The following is a 6,470-nucleotide window of genomic DNA, read 5'->3' on the forward strand; positions in this document are numbered from 1 at the left end:
TATGTGATTTCAACAAGCCAGGCTGCAATCCCAACATTTCGAAAGGGGGAGTCTGAAGACATCCGAGTAAAGATTGTTCTTAGGGAGCCTATTGATGGTGATGAAAAGAAAAGAGAAAGAGTTGAGGATGCTTACACTGTGAGATATTTCAGAAAGCGTTCAGACTGATAAAGACTGAAGTCGTTGAAGACTCGACACTTAAGACTCGTCAACATCTGAGGGGGAGTCTGTTGGTGCAGTCATCTGTCGTCTTCGTCTTATGTCGAGTCTCGGTCTCGTTGCGGATCCGATCAAGCATGACATCACATGTGACATCACCTTGATGACATCACATGTGACATCATGAATAATGTAACTTGATATTGGCCGTTTGAAGACACAAAGAATATGAATGTTCACACAAAAGACAAAAAGATGGAAGGTCCAATGAGAAGAGTTCATTTAAAGGTCCAATTAGAATGTAGATGTCCATTTGAAGCATGTATATATGTTGACCGTTTGAATGTTGTCGTTTGAAAGTCTTGGCCGTTTGAAGCCATCGTTTGAAAGGTTGTCCGTTTGAGAATGTTCAAACGGTAGGTGGCTGTTACTATAAATAGGCTTCATGTCTTTGTCATTTGTAACGGTCAGGCCAAGTGATACCGAAGTGCTGCTGATATTTCCTCTCACTGTAAACGTTGTCAATCGAATATACAAGAGGTTTAAAGTGTAGTTTAAGCTGTTTTCTAGTGCGTTTCTTAGTTTCCGCCTCTGAAACGTACGAGAGCTCTTCCGAATGACTCATTCAGGTCGAAAACCGATCTTACATTTCCTTCTCTGAAGCAAACATCAAGTGTTAGTTAGCCCAAAGGCTTGATGGGGATGTCAGCAATACCTTTAATAGAGGACTCGACTGGTTGAAGCCCTGAATGCTCATCGTTGCTGAGTTGGTTGAAACACTTCTCGAACTAGGGGTGTGCGCGGTTTGGTTTGGTTCGGTTTGGTTATTAGCATTATCCGTAACCGAAGTCATCGGTTAATCGGCTCGGTTAATTTGTCGGTTTTCGGTTCGGTTAATTTTTGGTTAATAACCAATTCAAACAAGGGCTAAATTTTTTGCTTAGAAATACATGTAATGGATGTATAAATACATGAAATGGATGTATAAATACATGAAATGGATGTATAAATAAATGAAATGGAGGTATAAATGCATGAATAGATGTTTAAATACATAAAATGGAGGTATAAATAAATGAAATGAAGGTATATATAAATGAAATTAAGGCATAAATAAATGAAATAGATGTATACATGAAATGAAAGTATAAAACATGAAATACATGAAATAGAGGTATAAAAGCTAGAAATATTTAAAAAAAATTAAATGATTCGGTTCGGTTAACCGATGGAAAAAAATTATCCGTTAACCAACTTTCGGTTAATTCGGTTTCGGTTAATTTCGGTTCGGTTTTGTCGGTTTTCGGTTCAATTTCGGTTAACGATTCGGTTATTGCACACCCCTATCTCGAACATAATCTCAATTGCTGCCACCGTATCAATGCGGTGCTGCGGGAATGAGGAGAGAAGTGATATGAAAGTTAGAGGTGTTCAAAACTATCCTTATCCGAAAATCCGATCCAAAATATACAATATCCGAATTCGAAATATCCAAAAATTCGGATATCCGAATTTTCTGGATTCGGATTCGGATAGTGATTTTAAAATTTTTTCAGATATTTCGGATATCCGAAATATCCAAAATTTTAGTTCTTATTTTTTTCGGATATCCGCATATCGGAAAATATGGAAACAAAATCTCGATTTAAAGATTTTTACATGACCCATGCCAAAAGATCTTTTGTAGAAATATAGTTCTTTTGGCTCAACTTTCCCTTTTGCACTCCTTATTGACTTACTACTTGCACCTTTTCAGGCTTCAAAGACTATCAACAAAGCTAACATCAAGAGCCAACAAGAATTTAGTAACACTTGCAGAGTTGCTTGCTAAAAACACTCATGAAAGCACTTCACAAAACGCTTCAGCTGTTTAGCAAAAGTGTCTAGCCAGAGTAATTGAGTAAAGGCAATGCACACAAACCACAACTGGTACTACGTTCCGTGTGCTGAAAGAAATTGTATCCACAATAGGTGACTACCATCAAATTCAAATGTGAAGTCGATGACAACATCGAACATCCAAAATTCAAGTAAATACTGCCATTCCATACAAAAAGCCATTATCCCACTATATGAAATGTCTTATATTAGAAAACAGATTTAGAACAGGAAAATATAATTATGAGTTGTGGAAAAGTTATAATCTGTTCAACAGAAAGAAATTACATAGCTTGGGTCGACTAAAAAACAAAGATAAAGAAATTACATAGCTTGGGTTGATTATTATTAATTTTTTTGAACAACCAACAAAACCAGATCATCTAATAAACCCAATGGCAAAAGGCCACCCACGTCTGAGAACATAGAAGACAACACTACAACACTAGTGACCCAGCCAGCCAAAACCATTCTACCAGGTATCGTTTTTCTTTTGGTCTGTCCTTGTCTAACACCATTAAGCCGGTTAGTAGCTCCATAAGAACGACACCGCGACTGAAGACGTCGACCTTGGTTGTCAATTTACCTGGGTCACTGATAACACAGATGAAAATAAAATCTAGAATCACTCGCTAGAGATGGAAACAAAATCTCGAATTACTAATAACATATGGAAACAAAATCCTGAATTCATGAACCTGTAGTTTTCATTAATTTGAATATGTTAAGGTTTTTATGTATTTAACAGATAGAAACAAAATCTCGATTCAAAGTTTTTTACTAGACCCATGCCAAAAGTTAGTCGTTTCCAACCTGCCCTTTTGTCACGTCCATAATATATATATATATATATATATATATATATATATATATATATATATATATATATATATATATATATATATATATATATATACACAACGAAAAAATCATCGCCAAGTAAAATATTGGACGATTTAAGATCCCGGTGTATAAAGCTCTGATGAGCCAAAGTATGAAGATGTTACATACCTCTAGCCACATCCAATGCAATATTTAACCACCTTTCCCAAGAAAGTATTCCAATTTGAAGTTTTTCTAATGAAATAGATGCCTACTTAATGCACTTTGAGGCATATATTCATAAAAAAGAATTATTTTGAGCCCTTCAGTTGAATACCCTAAAAGTGACACCAAATTTCTGTGTCTAACCTTTGTTAAAACTGAAATTTCTGATTCAAATTCATCTAATGCATTGATGCTAATCACACCTGATTCCATTCTTTTGACTACTATTTTTGTGCCATCATCTAACGGGCCCTTGTAAACAACCTCGAACCCGCCATGCCTGGGCTCGCTCTCTTTTGCGAAGTTTTTGGTCGCATTTTTTAAAACTTGAACCGAAACGATCACGTTTCCAGACTTGATTTCAGTGGACTCACTCGAACCAAACCACTGCCAACACTAGCATGCATCTGTGTGTCATTGGCGATTGAAATCCTGACTATGTTATCCGAGTCAGACGGGTCCAGGGGCGAATAACAAGTGAGCTCGGTGGTTCACTTGAGTTAGCATTCTTCAACTTGCATAAGTAGAGACCTAAAGGGACGGTTAAAAGTGCTAAACCAGCAAAAACCGCAACAGGAGTGAGGGACGGAACTACATTTGGTTTCTTCTTCAGCTATATCGCGGGAACACCACCAATGCCCGAATCACCAGTACTAGGAGTAATCCCAGGTGAAAGTTGGCTGCTGCTATCAGGCTGGGAACTCGTGGGTGAACTAGGTTTAGGAGGAATTTTCGTTGAACTCGATTGAAATAGTTGGTTCCCACTTAAAACAAGTTTCATGGAGGGATTGTACTTAAGCTGAGGAGGGGAAAAATTATTGTTGCTCAAATCCAACCCTTTTCGTAACTGGTTTAATACGTTGGGATCTGATGTGCTGAAAACGAGGGAAATGAGGAAGGTGTAGATGAGTGTTATGGTTAAAATTAAGGTGAATGTGTGGCGGTGGTGATCTGCCATTGATGTAGAAGGTGTAACCGGTGCTACGGGAATGAGGAGAGAAGTGGTATGAAAGTTAGAGGAGTTCAAAACTATGTGTATCCTAAAATCCGATCCGAAATATCCGATATCCGAATTGAAATATCCGAAAATTCGGATATCCAAATTTTTCAGATTCGAATTCGGATAGTGATTTTAAATTTTTTCGGATATATAAGATATCCGACAATATGGAAACAAAATCTCGATTCAAAGTTTTTTACTTTACCCATGCCAAAAGTTAATTGTTTCCAACCTGCCCACTGCCAACAGTTGCATGCATTTGTGTGTCATTGGCAATTGAAATCCTGATTGTGTTATCCGAGTCAGACGGGTCCAGGGGTGAATAACAAGTGAGCTCCGTGGTTCACTTGAGTAAGCTTTCTTCAATTTGCATAAGAATAGACCTATAGGGACGGTTAAAAGCGCAAAACCAGCAAAAACCACAACAGGAGTGAGGAACAGAACTACATTTGGTTTCTTCTACAGCTGTATAGCGGGAACACCACCAATGCCCGAATCGTCAATACTATGAGTAATCCCAGGTGAAAATTGGCTGCTGCTGTTGGGCTGTGAACCCATGGGTGAACTAGGTTTTGGAGGAATTTTCGATGAACTCGATTGAAACAGTTGGTTCACACTTAAAACAACTTTCATGGATGGATTGAACTTAAGCTGAGGAGGGGAAAACTTATTGTTGCTCAAATCCAACCCTTTTCGTAACTGGTTTAATATGTTAGGATCTGTTGTGCTGAAAACGAGTGAAATTAGGAAGGTGTAGATGAGTGTTATGGTTAAAATTAGGGTGAATGTGTGGCAGTGGTAATCTGCCATTGATGCAGAAGGTGTAACTGGTGCTGTGGGAATGAGGAGAGAAGTGGTAGGAAAGTTAGAGGTGTTCAAAACTATCCGTATCCGAAAATCTGATATCTGAATCCAAAATATCCAAAATTTCAGATATTTCGGATTCGGAGAGTGATTATAAATTTTTTCAGATATTTCGGATATCCAAATTATCCGAAATTTTAATATTAATTTTTTTTCGGATATCTGAATATTCGAAAATAAAGAAACAAAATATCGATTCAAAGATTTTTACTTGACCCATGCCAAATGTTAATTGTTTCCAACCTGCCCTTTTGTCACGTCCACAATATGTATCAAGAAAAGAGATAGTTACCAGCATATTCAGGGGCAACGTACCCAAACATCCCAACTACCCGAGCCATAATTGAGTTCCCACCATCCGGGACGAGTTTCACCAGTCCAAAGTCCAAAACTTTTGCTCGAAAATCATCGCCGAGTAAAATATTGGACGATTTAAGATCCTGGTGTTTAAAGCTCTGATGAGCTAAAGTATGAAGATATTCCATACCTCTAGCCACATCCAATGCAATATCTAACCTCCTTTTCCCAGAAAGTGGTTCCAATTTGAAGTTTTTCCAATGAAAAAGATGCCTACTTAATGTACCTTGAGGCATATAATCATAAACAAGAATTCTTTTGAGCCCTTCAGTTGAATACCCTAAAAGTGACACCAAATGTCTGTGTCTAACCTTTTTTAAAATTAAAATTTCTAATTCAGATTCATCTAATGCTTTTTTGCTAATCACACCAGATTCCATTCTTTTGACTTCTATTTTTGTGCCATCGTCTAATTAGCCCTTGTAAACGACCCCGAACCCGCCATGCCCGAGCTCACTTTCTTTTGCGAAGTTTTTGGTCGCATTTTTTAAAACTTGAACCGAAATGATCATGTTTCCAGACTTGATTATAGGGGACTTTCTTGAACCACTGCCAACACTAGCCTGCATGTGTGTGTCATTGGCACTAAAGGGACGGTTAAAAGCACTAAACCAGCAAAAACTGCAAAAGGAGTGAGGAACTGAACAACAATTGGTTTCTTCGTCAGCTGTATAGCGGGAACACCACCAATGCCCGATTCACCAGTACTAGGAGAAATCCCAGGTGAAAGTTGGCTGCTACTGTCGGGTTGGGAACCCGTGGGTGAACTGGGTTTAGGTGGAATTTTTGATAAACTCGATTGAAACAGTGGGTTCCCATGTAAAACAAGTTACATGGAGGGATTGTACTTAAGCTGGGGAGGGGAAAATTTATTGTTGCTCAAATCCAACCCTTTTTATAACTGGTTTAATACGTTGGGATCTGTTGTGCTGAAAACTACTGAAATTAGGAAGGTGTAGATGAGTGTTATGGTTAAAATTAGGGTGAATGTGTGGCGGTGGTAATTTGCCATTGATGCAGAAGGTGTAACCGGTGTTGCGGGATTGAGGAGAGAAATGGTATGAAAGTTAGAGGTGTTCAAAACTATCCGTATCCGAAAATCTGATATCTGAATCCGAAATATCCGATATTCGAATCCGAAATTTCCAAAAATTCAGATTTCCGA

General features: G+C 38.1%; 1 pseudogene; it reads right to left on the bottom strand.

Moving 5' to 3' along the window:
- Positions 1-2,474: 2,474 nt before the first annotated feature.
- On the bottom strand, positions 2,475-5,874 carry LOC110906691 (annotated as a pseudogene).
- Positions 5,875-6,470: the final 596 nt, after the last annotated feature.

The sequence above is a fragment of the Helianthus annuus genome, chromosome 14 (assembly GCF_002127325.2).
Source record: "Helianthus annuus cultivar XRQ/B chromosome 14, HanXRQr2.0-SUNRISE, whole genome shotgun sequence".
NCBI lineage: Eukaryota > Viridiplantae > Streptophyta > Magnoliopsida > Asterales > Asteraceae > Helianthus > Helianthus annuus.